General features: G+C 42.3%; 1 pseudogene; it reads left to right on the plus strand.

Moving 5' to 3' along the window:
• The first annotated feature begins 11408 nt into the window (after positions 1 to 11408).
• Positions 11409 to 18214, plus strand: LOC138076165 (5'-AMP-activated protein kinase subunit gamma-1-like; annotated as a pseudogene).
• The last annotated feature ends 1175 nt before the right edge of the window (positions 18215 to 19389 follow it).

A 19389-nucleotide genomic window follows, 5' to 3' on the forward strand; every position in this document is an offset into this window, starting at 1 on the left:
ATAATAATAGTTTGAGGGAATTCCCTAGTAGCCTAGCGGTTAGGATTCTGGGCTTTCACTGCTGGAGTTCAGACCCTGGTTGGGGAACTGAGATCCCACAAGCCACGCGGTGCAGCCAAAAAAAGAAATAATAAAGAAATAATTTTTAAAGGGTGAATAAAGGCTAATAAATAACCACCCTGCTCTTAAAAAAAAAAAAAAGCTACTTGGGAATACAGGAGAGTAAATATATTGGGGAAATTTAATATTAGAAGCAGTACCAGGGACTTACTGGAGATTTGTGGACATAAATTTAAAGCAAAACCAATAAGCTTAATCACGCATGTTTTTCCTCTGCTGCCTTCAGTTGCCAGGCTACAAACAGGTGAAGTAGGCAGAATGTTGGCTTAAGAGAATTTGATTGATTTAAGAAGATTTGTGCCTTTAATTAAAAATATTTAAGAGAATTTGATTGACTCAGACTAAAACTGAATGTTAAGAAAACTTCTGGATTAGTAAATAACTTCAGATTTATTAGGTCTGTAAACAGTGTTTCAGCGCTTAGCAATTTTATTTATTCCATTTATAAGTCTGCCTTGTCAGACGTTTGAAGCACTGAAGAGAATCAAATCTGTAATTGTGGTTAAAATGCCAAAGCTACGGAAATGTTATTAATCAAGTTTGTAAATGATGTTAAATATTTAGGAAAATTTACTATGTCAAATTTACATGCTAATTTAGCATTGATATAAGAACAAATGAAAATTAGTCATTAACTTTAGATTAGATAAAGCTAGACTTATAAATACAACAATATTATCTGTGAGTCATATGTTAAAGGCTTAGGGAAAATTGGGTTTTTAGATTTATAAATTTAGCAAGTTGTAAAAGTGGAAGTCACTTAGTCATGTCCAACTCTTTGCAACCCCATGTACTATACAGTCCATGGAATTCTCCAGGCCAGAACACTGGACTGGGTAGTCATTCTTTTCTCCAGGGGATCTTCCCAACCCAGGGATCGAACCCAGGTCTCCCACATTGCAGGCGGATTCTTCACCAAACTGAGCCACGAGGGAAGCCCTTAGCAAGCCGAGCATTAGTTAATAGAGAAGTAACTGGACTTCCCTGGCGGTGCAGTGGTTCAGAAGCCGTCTGCCACTACAGTGGACATGGGTTTCATCTCTGCTCCAAGAAGATTCCACATGCCGTGGAGCAACTAAGCCTGATGCCACAATCACTGAGCCTGTGTGCCTAGAGCCTGTGCTGTGCAACAGGAGAAGTCACTGCAATGAGAAGCCTGAGCACCCCGACAAAGAGTAGCCCCTACTCGCTGCAACTAGAGAAAGCCTGCACGTAGCAGGAAGATCTAGCATGCCAAAAAGAAAATATATATAAGCAACCGTAGCATATCCTGAATGCATTAAGGGCCAAATGCAGATGCTAAAAATACAGCTTCTCTCTAAAAGATGCCATCTTATGCCAGTCGCACTATTTTATTTTCTCAGCACGGATATCTACTTCCCGTGCTCCCAAATTCCACTAAAATGACAGAAAAATATTATTGACATATACAAAATTATTCATATATACAAAATTATGTATACTTAATATGTATTATTTATGTACAAAATATTTATATAGTCTGGAAAATTTTGCATAGATAACTGCCAAAAAACAAGAACAAGTCCTATTATTCAATCAAAAATGATGAAGAAGGGACTTCCCTGGTAGTCCAGTGGCTAAGACGCCACATTCCCCATGCAGGAGCTGGGGTTTGATCCCTGGTCTGGGAACTAGAGCCCACATGCTGTAATTAAGAGTTTGCATGCCACAGCTAAAGATCCCCTATGCTGCAAATATGACCTGGAGCAGGCAAATAAATATTTTTTACAAAAAAAGAAAGAAATGATGAAGAATTCCTGTAAGATAGACTCTATAAAGTTTGCAGTCAAGGGCAAGACTAGGGTAGAGAAAACTTGACACTAAACACTGCTGAGGAAAAGCAGCTCTTCCCAAGGAAGCCAGGGGGAAATCCAAGATTAGAATAAGCAAATATGAAGAGAGAGAGCGGCCCCCCTACGGTTGTTAAGGTAATTAAGTACCAGGCTGCATTTGGCCTGGCTGGATCAGACACTGCCCTCTAGTTGACAGCTTCAGGCAGAGAAAGTTCCCAGGATAAAGACCCCAGGACTACTTTCTGAACAAAGGAATAAATAACTTTCCTAGAGAAAGCTCTGAACTTGAGGGCTGGCCTGGATGGGGAAGCAGAGCCCTTCTTAACGGGTTTCCAAAACCCATTAAGGGACCGAGGTCGGGGAGGAAGAGGAAAGGCTGTTCCTGGTGCCTGGCCCTGTCACAGCTACCTAGCTAGCTCTCCAAGGTAGAACACTTCTGAATAATTTCAGGAGCCGTAGAAGGCGAGCAGTGCCCCCAAGAATACACAGTACCTACTAAGAAGGAGAGAATACCTGTCCTCTTCGAATATAAATGTACTACCTAGTCAGGCAGTACAGTTACCCCATCCCTTAAGATCTCAGAAATCGGCTCCTGCAATAAGAACAGAGGTTCTCTTTTGGACTAACAATGCTCTAGCTTCCAACATTGCAAATTCTAGGGAAAGGAGTGGTGGATACAAGAAATATGCTGTCTAAAAACACTGAGGACTTCCCTGGCGGCTCAATGGTTAAGACTTCATCTTCTAATGCAGACGGCATGGGTTTGATCCCTGGTCAAGAAACTAGATCCCACATGCCATGGGGTACAGCCAAATTTTAAAAATTAATAAATAAAAACACTAGGAAAACTTATGTCTATATCTAAACAAATGTAGACATGTATACTGTGAGAAAAATTAAGACCTGGAACTAGAATTTCTTAAGACTTCAACATTGGAGTGAGGGGAGGAAGGGGTTTGAAAGCAGCTTATGGCTTGAATTGCCCCAGGGATGCTGAAGACACAGAGTAAGCCTAGGTATTGATAGAAGATATCTGGCAGGAGATTTAAGATGAACTGAAATGGGGCATGCAGGAGGCTCTAGGGTACCAGTAATATTTCATTTCTCAAGGTAAAATTGTGTTTTGCTTGCTTTATGTTTTTTTTTCTGTGTGTCTTATATTTCTGTACATGTAGTATTTTATAATAAAACATTAAAAAAATCAAGAGTGACTGCTAGATGTGGAATTCTCAAGCCTGGCTGCATATACAACATGGGGAAATTTTAAAAATACCAAAGGCCACTAAATGGCCATCAACAGAGGAATGGATAAAGAAGATATGGGACATGTACACAATAGAATATTCAGTTCAGTTCAGTTCAGTCGCTTAGTAGTGTCCGACTCTTTGTGACCCCCATGAATTGCAGCACGCCAGGCCTCCCTGTCCATCAGCAACTCCCGGAGTTCACTCAAACTCATGTCTATCAAGTCGATCATGCCATCCAGCCATCTCATCCTCTGTCCTCCCCTTCTCCTCCTGCCCCCAGTCCCTCCCAGCATCAGAGTCTTTTCCAATGAGTCAACTCTTCCCATGAGATGGCCAAAGTATTGGAGTTTCAGCTTTAGCATCAGTCCTTCCAAAGAACACCCAGGACTGATCTCCTTTAGGATGGACTGGTTGGATCTCCTTGCAGTCCAAGGGACTCTCAAGATCTCTTCTCCAACACCACAGTTCAAAAGCATCAATTCTTTGGCGCTCAGCTTTCTTCACAGTCCAACTCTCACATCCATACATGACCACTGGAAAAACCATAGCCTTGACTAGATGGACCTTTGTTGGCAAAGCAATGTCTCTGCTTTTGAATATGCTATCTAGGTTGGTTATAACTTTCCTTCCAAGGAATAAGCGTCTTTTAATTTCATGGTTGCAATCACCATCTGCCGTGATTTTGGAGCCCAAAAAAATAAAGTCTCACACTGTTTCCACTGTTTCCCCATCTACTTCCCATGAAGTGATGGGACCAGATGCCATGAGCTTGGTTTTCTGAATATTGAGCTGTAAGCCAACTTTTTCACTCTCCTCTTTCACTTTCATCAAGAGGCTCTTTACTCAGCCATAAAAAGGAATGAAATTGGGTCATTTGTAGAGATGTGGATGGACCTAGAGACTGTCATACAGAAGGAAATAAGTCAGAGAAAAATGTATTGCATATTAATACATATATGTGGAATCTAGAAAAATGGTATAGATGATCTTATTTGCAAAGTAGAAATAGAGACACAGACATAGAGAACAGACCTATGGATACCAAGGGGGAAGGGGCCATGAGATGAACTGGGAGACTGGGATTGGTGTATATACACTATTGATACTGTGTATGAAAGAGATAACCTACTATATAGCACAGGGAACTCTACTCAATGCTCTGTAGTGACCTAAACGGGAAAGAAATTTAAAAAGAGAGAGAGAGGCACATGTACAGCTGATACCCTTTGCTATACAGTAGACACTAGCACAACATTGTAAAGCAACTATACTCCAATACAAATTAATTTAAACAACACTAATGGCCAGAGCACACCCCAGACCAAATGAATTAGAATCTGTGGGATGGGGTCAGACTTATGTATCTGAGAACCACTGTATTAAAAGAATACAAATAAAGAAATTCAACAGGAGGAAGCAGTAATCACAATCAATGTCAATGGGTTAAATTCCCTAAGTAAAGATGGAATTCAGCAAGATCACCAAGATTCACTTTCTTCATTCTCATGTTCCTCTCACTGTATTTGCTCTGTCCTCAAAATCCTTGTGGCTATAAGACTATCGTATAAATGTTACCGTTATATCCTTTTAGGTTTACATTAAGAGGGAAAGAACCCCTGACTCTCTGCCAGAAGTCTCAGCAAAGCTTTCAGGGCATCTCTTTTTTATTTTCTTACTCTGTGATCATGCAATCAACCCTGAGGTAATCTCTATCACCAGGAGACTTTGGTTAGCCAGGCCTCTGTCACAGGTATAGACTCTCTTGCCCCAAATTCAGGGTGGAATCAGTATTACCAGAACTACATACGATTAGAGTGGTGGGGGAAGGTGAAGCCTCAAGCAAAACCCAGAAGCTGTTAGCAGAAGTAGAGTGAATGGAAGTTGAGCAAGCAAAAAGAAAAAAAAAAAATTCCATAAGGGAAATATATAGATTCGAGGCAAGAGAAAAGAATAAAGACTAAACCAAAGTAGGGAGGTTCAAAGTGGAAGTTAAGAGATGGAAGCTGGTTGAAAAAAATATCTTGCCCTGCAGAAACAGTTGTCTATAGCCTTGACTGAGGCCAGAGGAGAAGCTATTAAGGATAGTGGACAAGCTGAGTCAGTCTCCATAGCTACCAGTCCATCCTGTATCCCCAAATATGTACCTGCAGCTCAGATTTCTCTCTCCACATTTAAATACACACCTGCCTTCTACACAACTATCCTGCATATCTCAGAGGCAGTTCAAAGTCATCACGTCCATCACTTAGTGGCACAGATGGTCAAGAATTCTCCTGCAATGTGGGAGACCTGAGTTTGATCCCTGGGTTGGGAAGATCCCCTGGAGGAGGACAACCTAATACAGTATTCTTGCCTGGAAAATCCCCATGGACAGAGGAGCCTGGAGGGCTATAGGTCACAAAAAGAAGGACACGACTGAGTGACTAAGCACAGCACAGCACATCACTTAATTATCAAAAGATGGCAAATCACTTCCTCTTAAATCCGCCCTCCTTTTTCTGTCAATAACCTCAGGCTCTAAACCAGAAAAGTGGAATCATCTTTCATCTCCTTCCTCTTTCACCTTCATGTCTCATCTTTCTCTAAGAATGGTTTCTATCTCCATGCCATCTCTCAGAGCCACTCCTGATTCTTCATCAGGACTTAACACAATTGTGATTTAATCGTTGGGTAATTTGAATAGTGGTCACTTCCACGAGGCTGGACTCGGGACAATAGACCCCCATTGCAATCTTGCCATTCTTGTATCCTCCAATACAGGCTCTGTTCAGTAGGTTCCTGAATGTTTGTAGAAAGAATAAAGTCTGCCAGTATCAAGTTTTTTGGGGGGAACACAGGTACCTTCATTTGTTTACTTAGTTTGATTAATTGATTTATGGCTGTGCTAGGTCTTTGTTGCTGCATGCGGGCTTTCTCTAGTTGCAGTGAGCAGGGGCTACTCTCTAGTTACAGAACCTAGGCTTCTCATTGCAGTGGCTTCTCTTGTTGTGGAGCACAGGCTCTATGCATGCAGGCTTTGGTAGCTGTGGCATGCGAGCTTAGCAACTGTAGCGCCCAAGCTTAGGTTCTCTGCAGCATGTTGGATCTTCCCGGACTAGGGATCAAACCGTGCCCCCCTGCATTGGCAGGTGGATTCCTAACCACTGGACCATCAGGGAAGTCCCCAGTATGGAATTTTATGTGCTATCTTCCAAACTCAACATGATTTTCCTGAATAATATGAAAATGCAGATCTGATTATATTTTCTCCTCTGTTTAAAATCTCTTTCAATGATCCCTAAAGGAAAGGAGTGTTCCTTAAATTTTCCAGTGTTTAATAACCACTTATTAGCTGCCTGGAACATATGAAAACCTCCAATTTTAGGTAAACATTCACAAAAATTTTAAATAATAAAATTAATATATAACTTAAAATTAATAGTATTCAAGTATCCCCTGTTATCAAACCTATTTATCTCCTGACCTTGAGTTCGGAAATCAAGTTCATATAGCAAGGGATACATACACTTGGTACCTGAATTTTGGATAACAGGTAGCAAGAGTTTAGACAGTGCCATATACCAGGCTTACTAAAAAGAACTATTCAAATATACTCAGATCCAGAGTTTCGATAGAAAGCTGAAATAGCAACGGTAGAATGGTGAGGAATAACAAATCAGCAAAAAGGATACTATTATTTGCAATCAATCCTTCAGTTCAGTTCAGTCACTCAGTCATGTCCGACTCTTTGAGACCCCATGAATCCCAGCACGCCAGGCCTCCCTGTCCATCACCAACTCCTGGAGTAGAACCAAACTCATGTCGATCGAGTCGGTAATGCCATCCAGCCATCTCATCCTCTGTCCTCCCCTTCTCCTCCTGCCCTCAGTCCCTCCTAGCATCAGAGTCTTTTCCAATGAGTCAACTCTTCGCATCAGGTGGCCAAAGTACTGGAGTTTCAGCTTCAGCATCAGTCCTTCCAAAGAACACCCAGGACTGATCTCCTTTAGGATGGACTGGTTGGATCTCCTTGCAGTCCAAGGGACTCTCAAGAGTCTTCTTCAGCACCACAGTTCAAAAGCATCAATTCTTCGGTGCTCAGCTTTCTTCACAGTCCAACTCTCACATCCATACATGACCACTGGAAAAACCATAACCTTGACTAAATGGACCTTTGTTGGCAAAGTAATGTCTCTGCTTTTAAATATGGTATCTAGGTTGGTCATAACTTTCCTTCCAAGGAGTAAGCGTCTTTTAATTTCATGGCTGCAATCACCATCTGCCGTGATTTTGGAGCCCAAAAAAATAAAGTCTGACACTGTTTCCACTGTTTCCCCATCTATTTCCCATAAAGTGATGGGACTAGATGCCGTGATATTAGTTTTCTGAATGTTGAGCTTTAAGCCAACTTTTTCGCTCTCCTCTTTCACTGTCCTCAAGGGGCTTTTTAGTTCCTCTTCACTTTCTGCCATAAGGGTGGTGTCATCTGCATATCTGAGGTTATTGATATTTCTCCTGGCAATCTTGATTCCAGCTTGTGCTTCTTCCAGCCCAGCGTTTCTTATGATGTACTCTGCATATAAGTTAAATAAGCAGGATGACAATATACAGGCTTGACGTACTCCTTGTCCTATTTGGAACCAGTCTGTTGTTCCATGTCCAGTTCTAACTGTTGCTTCCTGACCTGCATATAGGTTTCTCAAGAGGCAGGTCAGGTGGTCTGGTATTCCCATCTCTTTCAGAATTTTCCACAGTTTATTGTGATCCACACAGTCAAAGGCTTTGGCATAGTCAATAAAGCGGAAATAGATGTTTTTCTGGAACTCTCTTGTTTTTTCCATGATCCAGCGGATGTTGGCAATTTGATCTCTGATTCCTCTGCCTTTTCTAAAAGCAGCTTGAACATCTGGAAGTTCATGGTTCACATATTGCTGAAGCCTGGCTTGGAGAATTTTGAGCATTACTTTACTACTGTGTGAGATGAGTGCAATTGTGCAGTAGTTTGGCCATTCTTTGGCATTGCCTTTCTTTAGGATTGGAATGAAAACTGGCCTTTTCCAGTCCTGTGGGCACGGCTGAATTTTCCAAATTTGCTGGCATACTGAGTGCAGAACTTTGACAGCATCATCTTTCAGGATTTGAAATAGCTAAACTGGAATTCCATCACCTCCACTAGCTTTGTTCGTAGTGATGCTTTCTATGGCCCACTTGACTTCACATTCCAGGATGTCTGGCTCTAGATGAGTGATCACACCATTGTGATTATCCGGGGCGTGAAGCTCTTTTTGTACAGCTCTCCTGTGTTTTCTTGCCACCTCTTCTTAATATCTTCTGCTTCTCTTAGGTCCATACCATTTCTGTCCTTTATCGAGCCCATCTTTGCATAAAATGTTCCCTTGGTGTCTCTAATTTTCTTGAAGAGATCTCTAGTCTTTCCCATTCTATTGTTTTCCTCTATTTCTTTGCATTGATCACTGAGGAAGGCTTTCTTATCTCTTCTTGCTATTCTTTGGAACTCTGCATTCAGATGCTTATATCTTTCCTTTTCTCCTTTGCTTTTCGCTTCTCTTCTTTTCACAGCTATTTGTAAGGCCTCCTCAGACAGCCATTTTGCTTTTCTGCATTTCTTTTCCATGGGGATGGTCTTGATCCCTGTCTCCTGTACAATGTCACGAACCTCCATCCATAGTCTTTCAGGCACTCTGTCTATCAGATCTAGTCCATTAAATCTATTTCTCACTTCCACTGTATAATCATAAGGGATTTAAGTCATACCTGAATGGTCTAGACATAATATACACATGTATATGTGTATCTGCATTAATGACAGATTCCATCTATCTTGCTCTACTAAATTAGAAAGCAAAACTACAAATGCATGCACGCTCAGTCACTCAGTCATATTCAACTCTTTAAGACCCCATGCACTGTAGCCTGCCAGGCTCCTCTGTCCATGGGATTTCCCAGGCAAGAGTACTGGAGTGGATTGCCTTTTTCTCCTGCAGGGGATCTCCCTGACCCAGGGATGGAACCTGCATCTCCTGCATTGACAGGCAGATTCTTTACCACTAGTGCCACCTGGGAAGCCCATAACTAAGAATGATGGGCAGCAAATGCTTGGTGGCCCTACATACTATGTTGTGTATATTTGGATGGGGACACATACCTAGAAACAGTGGTGAAGTCTCTCACTGAACGCCAATTTTACAAGCAGTTAAGTCAAAGGCTGTATGGTTGGATTTCTAAAAATATTTATTATTTTTCGCTGTGCTGGGTCTTCTCTGCTGCACATGGGCTTTCTCTCGTTGTGGGGAGGAGCGGCTACTCTCTAGATGCTGTGCATGGCCTTCTCATTGCCATGGCTTTTCCTGTTTGGGAGCATGGACTCTAGGTGTGCAGGTTTTAGTAGTTGTGGCATGTGGGCTCCAGAACTCGAGTTCATTCGTTGTGGGGCACCAGCCTAGTTGCCCCACATGCCCCTAGTTGCCCTAGTTGGCATGTGGGATCGTCTCTGCCCTGGGATCAAACCCATGTCCCCTGCATTGGCAGGGGTTCTCAACCAGATTCTCAAGCAGTGGACCACCAGGGAAGTCTTTGGATGTTTTAACTTGGATGACAGTTGCAAATGAATTTCTAAAGTTTCCTGTTTGGGTTCAGCACAGGAAAGAATTTCTCCATGTTTTCTGGCACACTGAATGGTTTTTAAATATGCCCAATGTCACAGATGTCTTTCTCCAGAAAATGGAAAAAAATCAAGTGTTAGGGAAGACTCAATGCTGGCTGACAAAGCCTCCTGCATCACAGTTCAATTTCCTGATATGTTATCTTCTGCACTTAATATCCGATGAGGTTGAAATGAGAGGTTTGAGATTTTCAACCTACTGCCCATGGCATGTTGACACTCACTGGAAACCTTTGAGATAACATTTCCTCACAACACTGGTAATGACAAGGATGATTTCTGGTTTCTGGTTTTTCCTGGCATTATTAGTGTTATAAAGAAATTTTATCTCCTCTCTCATTTCAGTTTTTCACATGAGTACATTCCTCCTGGATAGCCAGCACACTTCAGGGTAGAAAAACAGTTTTAGTCCAAGCCACCCATTTATTTGCAAGACACATGGAAAAGACATATGCTCTGTCATGGAGATTTGATGGTGCTAACAATTGTTGTTCCTTCTTCACCACTTAGTGAAGATCACCATTCTTAACTGTTCTTAGTAAATAAGACAGTGTGGAATTTTAGCACTTGGCTACAGCTAGTTTTGAGTAGTCGAGGGAGGTGCAAGGCAAAAGCAGCCCTAATTCTTCATCCCCTTGTCATAGTGTGGTAGCACCCTCCCGCTCTACTTCTGGGTTGGCCATAGCAGTTGCTGGGACCCAGTGTGCGTGCATGTGTGCTTGCTAAGTTGCTTCAGTCACGTCGACTCTGTGCAACCCTATGGACTGCAGCCTACCAGGCTCCTCTGTCCATGGGATTCCCCAGACAAGAATACTGGAGTGGGTTACTGTGCCCTCCTCCAGGGGATCTTCCCGACCCAGGGATCAAATCTGAGTCTTTTCTGTCCACCTGCATGGACAGGTGGTCTCTTAACCACTAGTGCCCCCTGGGAAGCCCACTCGTGATCCAGTGGACGGCAGCAAGTGTGACAAAGCAGAGACCTGAGAAGTGCCTGCATGTTTGGGCTTGCGTGTCCTTCCTCCTGTCTCTTTGCCACAGGCACATGCTTGGGCCAGCCTGCTAAAGGATGAGATGGATAGAGTAAAGCTACCCCTGTTGTCCCAGCCAAGTCTAACCCAGACTAGCCACACTGCTACTCAGACACATGGAAGAACCCAGCTGAGGGCAGCAGAGCCGCCTACACGATGACCCACAGCTAGGAGTGCCTTCATGGCTCTTGGCCTTTGCAGTCACACAGGGTCCTATGTAAGAAAGATCCCATGCTTGATTTAATGTTCTGTTGTCATTACTTTAAAATTCTTCATAATGTCTAAATAAGGGGGCCTGAGCTCCACAAAAGACACAACTGGTCCTGCTCACATCTTGTCACAGACACCAGGGTAAGCCTAGCTGAGAGGAGAAGAACCACTCCACTGGCCGACAGACTCGTGAGATTAATAAATTCCTATTATTTAAGTGATGAGGTTTTGAAGCGACTATACATTTTTGTAGCAATAGATACGGGAACTTCCTTGGTGCTCCAGTGTTAAGAATCTGCTTTCCAATGCAGGGGGCGTGGGTCCCAACATGGTTGGGGAAGTAGGATCCAACATGCCCTATGGTCAATTAAACCTGTAAGTCACAACTACTGAGTCTGCCTGGCACAACTAAGACCCATTTAGTTCAGTTCAATTCAGTCGCTCAGTCGTGTCCGACTCCTTGCGACCCCATGGACTGCAGCATGCCAGGCTTCCCTGTCCATCACCAACTCCCGAAGCTTGCTCAAATTCATGTCCATCAAGTTGGTGATGCCATCCAACCATCTCATCCTCTGAGACGAGAGGCAGCCAAGACCCTAGGCAGCCAAAAAAATAAACAAATATTTTAAAAAAAAGTCGATACTTTTCGAAAGTCAAAACCTTTCTTTGCTGGACGCATGCCTCGTCCTCCATCAGCATGCCCTCAAATTCACTTCTAATCTGCATCCTCTCTCACAAAAATATCAGATCGAATGATAATGAGAGTTCAAAATTATAAGGTATGGCTTTGTCTTTCATATGGGTGCCACAGAGATGCAAAGAGCTGGTTTATCCCCCACTAACGGTTTTGTTGTTGTTGTTCAGTCAGTAAGTCATGTCCGACTCTTTCCAACTCCATGGACTGCAGCACGCTAGGCTCCTCAGTCCTCCACTGTCTCCTGGAGTTTGCTCAGACTCATGTCCATTGAGTTGGTGATGCTATCCAACCATCTCATCCTCATCCCTTTTCCTTTCACCTTCGGTCTTTCCCAGCATCAAGGTCTTTTCCAGTGAGTTAGCTCTTCCCATCAGGTGACCAAAGTATTGGAGCTTCAGCCTCAGCATCAGTCCTCCCAATGAATATTCAGGGTTGATGTCCTTTAGGATTGACCTGTTTGATCTCCTTACAATCCAGGGGACTCTTAAGAGTCTCCAGCACCACAGTTCAAAAGCATCAATTCTTGGGTGCTCAGCCTTCTTTATGGTCCAACTCTCACAACCATATGTGATTACTGGAAAAACCATAGCTCATATGGGGCTTCCCTTGTAGCTCAGTCAGTAAAGAATCTGCCTGGAGTGCAGGAGACCCAGGTTCGATCCCTGGGTTGGGAAGATCCCCTGGAGAAGGAAATGGCGAGCCACTCCAGTATCCTTGCCTGGAAAATCTCATGGACAGAGGAGCCTGGTGGACTGCAGTCCATGGGGTCACAAAGAGTCGGGCACGACTGAGCAACTAACGACTAACACTGATTATATGGCCCTTTGTAGGCAAAGTGATGTCTGGGCTTTTTAAGATGTTGTCTAGGATTGTCATAGTCTTCCTTTCAAGGAGCAAGCATCTTTTAATTTCAAGGCTGCAGTCACCATCCTCAGTGATTTTAGAGCCCAAGAAAAGAAAATCTGCCACTGCTGCCATTTTTTTCCCTTCTATTTTCCATGAAGTGATAGGATTGGACGGCATGCTCTTAATTTTTGTAATGTTGAGTTTTGAGCCACCTTTTTCACTCTTCTCTTTCGCCCTCATCAGGAGACTCTTTAGTTTCTCTTCACTTTCTGTGATTAGAGTGGTATCATCTGCATCATTTGAGACATTGATATTTCTCCCAGCAGTCTTGATTCCAGCTTGTGATTCATCCAACCCAGCATTTCTGCATGACTGAGTGACTAACATACACACACACACTCTGCATAGAAGTTTAATAAGCAGGGTGACAATATACAGCCATGTTGTACCCCATCCCAATTTTGAACCAATCAATTGTTTCATGTCTGGTTCTAACTGTTGCTTCTTGACCCACATATAGGTTTTTCAGGAGACAAGTAAAGTGGTCTGATATTCCAATCTCTTTAAGAATTTTCCATGATTTGTTCTGATCCACAGTCAAAGGCGTTAGCATAGTCAATGAAGCAGAAGCAGATGTTTTTCTGGAATTCCCTTGCTTTCTCCATGATCCAACAAATGTTGGCAATTTGATCTCTGGTTCCTCTGCCTTTTCTAAACTTAGCTTGTACAACTGGAAGTTCTTGATTCAAGTACTGCTGAAGCCTGGCTTGAAGGATTTTGAGCATAACTTTGCTATCATGTGAAATGAGCAAAACTGTATGTTAGTTTCAACATTCTTTGGCACTGCTCTTCTTTGGAATTGGAATGAAAACTGACATTTTCCAGTCCTGTGGCCACTGCTGAGTTTTCAAGTTTGCTGACACTGAGTGAAGCATTTTAACAGCATCATCTTTCAGTATTTAAAGTAGCTCAGCTGGAATTCCATCACCTCCACTAGCTTTGTTCATAGTGATGCTTCCTAAGGCCCACTTGACTTCACACTTCAGGATGACCAGCTCTAGGTAAGTGACCACATCATTGTGATTGTTTGGGTCCTTAAGATCTTTCCTGTATAGTTCTTCTTGCCACCTCTTCTTAATCTCTTCTGCTTCTGTTAGGTCCTCACCATTTCTGTCCTTTATTGTGCCCATTCTTGCATGAAACGTTCCCTTGATATCTATAATTTTCTTGAAGAGATCTCTAGTCTTTCCCATTCTATTGCTTCCCTGTATTTCTTTGCATTGTTCATTTAAGAAGGCCTTCTTATCTCTCCTTGCTATTCTCTGGAACTCTGCATTCAGTTGAGTATATCTTTCCCTTTCTGTGGTTTGACTCAACTATAAAACAAAAATATAGTCTTGTTTTATAGTTTTACTCAACTATGAAACAAAATATAGTTTTGTTTTATAGTTTTACTTAACTATAAAACAAAATAAATTATTCAACTATTAAAAAAATTTTTTAAAAGACCCTGATGCTGGGAAAGATTGAGGGCAGGAGGAGAAGGGGACGACAGAGGATGAGACGGTTGGATGGCATCACCGAGTTAACGGACATGAGTTTGAGTAAGCTCCAGGAGTTGGCGATGGACAGGGAAGCCTGGCATGCTGCAGTCCACGGGGTCGCAAAGAGTCAGACACAACTGAGGGGCTGAACTGAACTGAAAACAAAACCTGGCTGTCATCATCACAAGAAGAAGAGCTCCACATCTTTGTGTGTCATTTGCGCTATGCAGCATCCTGCCCTGACTTTAGGTTTGCCCATGACTGCTTTGGCTTCCTCTCCCAGCATTTTATTTGTCCTGAGTTTGAGGCCAGTTTTATAAACATGTTGGTCCTAGCATGGCTTGCATCTGTGGATGCTACTGTTTTGGCCTCTTCGCATTTAGAAATAAAATAAATCAATTTCATACCAGAAAATATTATTTTGTGCCTGCTTCAGGAAAAACTACTGGTTGACCCATAGGCAAGCATGCTCAGTTGTGTCCGACTCTTTGTGACCCCATGGACTGTAGTCCTGCCAGGCTCCTCTGTCCATGGAATTTTCCAGGCAAGAATACTGGAGTGGGGTGCCATTTCCTTCTCCAGGTTGACCTATAAGGTTATTCTATTTTGTTTTTTCATTTGCTTATTTTTTCAGTTGAGCTGCATAGCATGTGCAATCTTCGTTCCCTGAACCCGTGCCCCTTGCATTAAAAAACAAGGAATCTTAACCACTGGGTCACCAGGGAAGTCTCCAGGTTATTCTGTTTCGGGAATGATGTAAAACCACTGAGAGCATCACAAAGCATTCTGACAGAGTGTTCTAATACAGAGTGCACACTGGAGACAAGAGGAGAATAAACCTCTGGTTCAATAAAATCCTGTTTTTAGATATTCAAAGCCACCCTTCCCAGTCACACTTTCCCTTTCAGCTGCTTGGGTGAATTCATCATGTTCACAGATGCTCTTGTTCCAACAGATCCTGAAATCCTGTTCACTAATTGCACTTCTGAATTGTAGTTTTTGTACTATTTTTATCATTGCTTTTACACTTCAATGAATCACTTTTTCAGTCATTAATCTATTTTTGTTAATCAGAGTCATAACACAACACAATAGTAACAAGAAAAAAATGCAAACTTTACACACATAAACAATAATATTCCAATGATATAACTAAAAGAAACTATATCCTGATAATTTGAACTACACCTTAAGAATCTGTCCAATTTGAGCCATCTCTATGTGTGAACCCTTATTAAGAGCATAATGGTATTTGATAATTTTTCTTCCATTTCAAATTCATAAAATTTTCAAACAGGTATCTTTGCATTGCTTTTGCCACAGAAGCTGCTTGAGGACTGTTACTTTTATAGCCTAATTGACCACATTTTAGAAACATTGGCCTAAAAGAAAAAGCCTGTACTCTTAAACATGGTCTCTAAACCATTTCATAATCTAGTCCCTTCATTCACATAGAAGAACTATTGTTATTAGTGTGTATACCCATACACACATTGTTACTAGCATGACAGTAACAATAGCAACCACACACCTCTATTGACTGACCCTGTAAATGATACCTCGTGATCAAGTGTCATTTTAAGCACTTTAAATGGACTCTCTTATTTCAAACTCACAGTAATCCTAGGAGGTAGGTACTGGTTTGTTCTTATGAATTTACAGATAGGGAATTATGAATATTACAGAGGTACTTGCTCAAGATTGCAGAGCTAATTAGAAGCCGAGCAGGAGTCTGGTCCCAGGCTTGTCTAACTCTTAAGAACACCATATTACCTGGCCCCCACCCTGCCCCTTCAATCTGCCTTCCTGAACTATTTCTCACAAATGCACGCAGCCTCTCTATTCCCAGCGAAGATGTCTTCCATCTGTGATCTGTGTCCATCTTGTTCCTTCTGTCTAGAATGCCCTCTCTTTCTCCCCGTGTCACCTTTGTGAACTTTCACTCACCATCCGGCACCCAATTTTAGAGTCTTCTCTGTGAAGCCTTCCCTTCCCCTGACACCCCAGATTCTTACCTTGTCTGTAATAGCCGCCTAAATTTTATTTCTCTCCATTCTCCAAAGACACTAAAATGTCTAGCGTGACAGCTGAATTATTAAGAATTATAAGATGACAGAACATAATTTACTACACTGTGCCTGACTGTTCCCTGGTCTATCATTAGTCAACTCCAGTCATTGAGTTGTGTTCAATGAATAGGCAATTTCTTACCTGGGCAGAGGAGTCTGGTGGGCTACAGTCCATGGGTTCCAGAAAGAGTTGGACACGACTAACACTTATCTTAAAATATTATTCTCAGGAGGTCAGAAAACAGAACTAATTCTTATTGTACCTATAATAGCAACTAGTTAACTTCATGAAACACAGGAAATACATTATCTATTTTGTTGTAGTTGTTTAGTCGCTAAGTTGTGTCTGGGTCTTTGTGATCCCACGAACTGTAGCCTGCCAGGCTCCTTTGTCCATGGAATTCTCCAGGCAAGAACACTGGAGGGGGTAGCCATTCCCTTTTCCAGGGGATCTTCCCAACCAAGGGATCGAACCTAGGTCTCTCACATTGCAGGCAGATTCTTCACCGTCTGAGCCATGAGGGAAGCACCAAAGCAATAAATACCTTTATAATAATAATAATAATAAAGAAAGTGAGGTTCCTAGAGCAAATGAACCCAGCCAGGGCCTCTTGCAATGGATATGGTCACTTCTTGAGAGTATCCAACTCTGGAAAAACGAACATCCTCAAGAGACTCCAGAATCAGGACTTCCCTGGGGGTCCAGTGGTTAAGAGTCCATCTTCCAACACAGGGGATGCAGGTTCGATCTCTGGTCAGGGGGCAACCAAGCCCAGATGCCAGAACTACAGAGCTCACACGTGGCAGCTACTGAGCCCAGGTGTTCTGGAGCCCATGCCCCACAACTAGAGAGAAGTCTGCATACCACAAGGAAGAGCCCTCACACCAAACAAAAAATCCCATATGCCACAACAAAGGTCCTGCATGCCAAAAATAAATAAAATTAATTAGCTAAAAAAGAGAGAGACCCCAGAATCCAACAATAACATATATCCGTCCTTTATAAAGTTTCTGGCTGCTATGACCTGATTCTCAAAAGCTCCAACTTGGTTGTATTTGCTACTTCCCTGCAGGTATACAGGCTGCCCCTTTCTGGATACTAAAAAGCAAGGACTTGTGGGCATGTGGATTATCACCAATTTCATCAATATCCTGCACTATTACTATAAATCAGCCTTGGTTCCAGAGCTATGAGCTGGAAGAATACAAAATAGAAACTTGAAAGGAGGTGTATATACAGGACTTCTTTAAACCACTTGTCTACATTTCTCCTAATGCCAACTTGTTTAATGCTGTCTTTTCATTAATTCCAAACAAGATCCACAGGTTGCCGGTTGTTGACCCAGAATCAAGCAACATCTTGTACATCCTCACCCACAAGTGCATTCTCAAGTTCCTCAAAGTGTTTGTCACTGAGTTCTTAAGCCAGAGTTCATGTCTAAGTCTAACAGAAGATTAGCTTCTATGCCAGCATTGCTATGTTCTGTACTATGACCCCATTGACATGGCTCTGGGTGTCTTTGTACAGGATCTGCCAGTGAATGAGGAAGGTCAGGTGGTGAGCATCTATTCCACGTTTGATGTTATCCACGCTAAGTCACTTCAGTCATGTTCGACTCTTTGGGATCCTCTGGACTGTAGCCCGTGAGGCTTCTCTGTCCATGGGATTTCCCAGGTAAGAACACTAGAGTGGGTTACCATTTCCTTCTTCATTGACGTTATCCATCAGGCAGCATAAAAGACCTACCACAACCTAGATGTGCCTGTAGTCAAAGCCCTGAAAAATTGATCACATTACTTTAAATCTGGCTTCAAGTGCTACCTGGATGAGACTCTGGAGACCTTTCTCAGCAGGCTAGTGGAAGCAGGGAGTCGCCGACTTGTGGTGGTGGATGAGAATGACGTGATCAAGGGAACTGTATCACCATCTGTCATCCTGCAGACCCTGGTGCTCACAGGCAGCGAGAAGCTGCCCTAAGCTGGGGGACGAGGTCAGGTGGCACCAGGGGAGGTGCCCCACTCACTGACTGCCCCGAGCTCTGGGAACCACAGAATAAACCTGGTGGCCGTCCTTGCTCAGGAGCCCCCTACCCTTCTGCCCAGAAGCTGAGAAGGCATGGGGAAAGGAAGGAGAATAAAATTCTAGGTGTGCTTATCCTCACAATACTCAGAAAACCTTTAGGCCTAGCTCAGACTAGCTCCTGTCCTCTTATTCATATCCCCCTTTCTGGGCGACCCATGAGCTCTGTGCCCCGCCAGAAATTGTACACCTCACGGACTAGAAGAACAAATCAAGCCCAAGATTAGCAGAAAGAAATAAAAAAAGATCGGAGCATAAAGAAATGAAATGAAGACGAGAAAGAACCATAAAAAGGATCAACAAAACTAATAGTTTTTTTAAAAAGATAAAATTGACCATGCTTTAGCTTGACTGAAAGTGAAAAGTGAAAGTGAAGTCGATGGACTATAGCCTACCAGGCTCCTCCATAGAAGGAAAATCCATGAGGTTGTCCAGGCAAGAATACTGGAGTGGGTTGCCATTTCCTTCTCCAGGGGATCTTCCCAACCCAGGGATTGAACCTGGGTCTCCCACATTGTAGGCAGATGCTTTACCATCTGAGCCATCAGGGACGTCAGGAAGCCATCAGGAATTAGCTTGACTAATTAAGGAAAAAAAAAAAAAAGAGAGAGAACCCAAATAGCTGAAATCAGGAATGAAAGAAGAGACATTACAATAATAATTCAAAGGATCATAAGAGACTGCTGTGAGCAATTATATGCCAACCAATTGAATAATCTAAGAAAAAATGGATAAATTCCTAGAAACATTACACCTCCTAAGACTGAATCATAAAGAAATAAAAAATATGAACCGACCAATAATAAGTAAGGAAATTGTATCAGTAATCAAAAACCTCTTAACACAGAAAACTCCAGGACCAGATGGTTTCCCTGATGAATTCTAACAAACATTTAAAGAAGAATTAACAGCAGTCTTTCTTAAACACTTTCAAAATATTGAAGAGTACAGGATTCTTAAACTCATTTCACAAACTAGGATGACCATTACGTCAAAGCCAGATAAGGGCACTACAAGAAAAGAAAACTATAGGCCAATTTCACTGATGAGTATAGATACAAAAATTCTCAACA

This window comes from Capricornis sumatraensis, chromosome 3 (assembly GCF_032405125.1).
Source record: "Capricornis sumatraensis isolate serow.1 chromosome 3, serow.2, whole genome shotgun sequence".
NCBI lineage: Eukaryota > Metazoa > Chordata > Mammalia > Artiodactyla > Bovidae > Capricornis > Capricornis sumatraensis.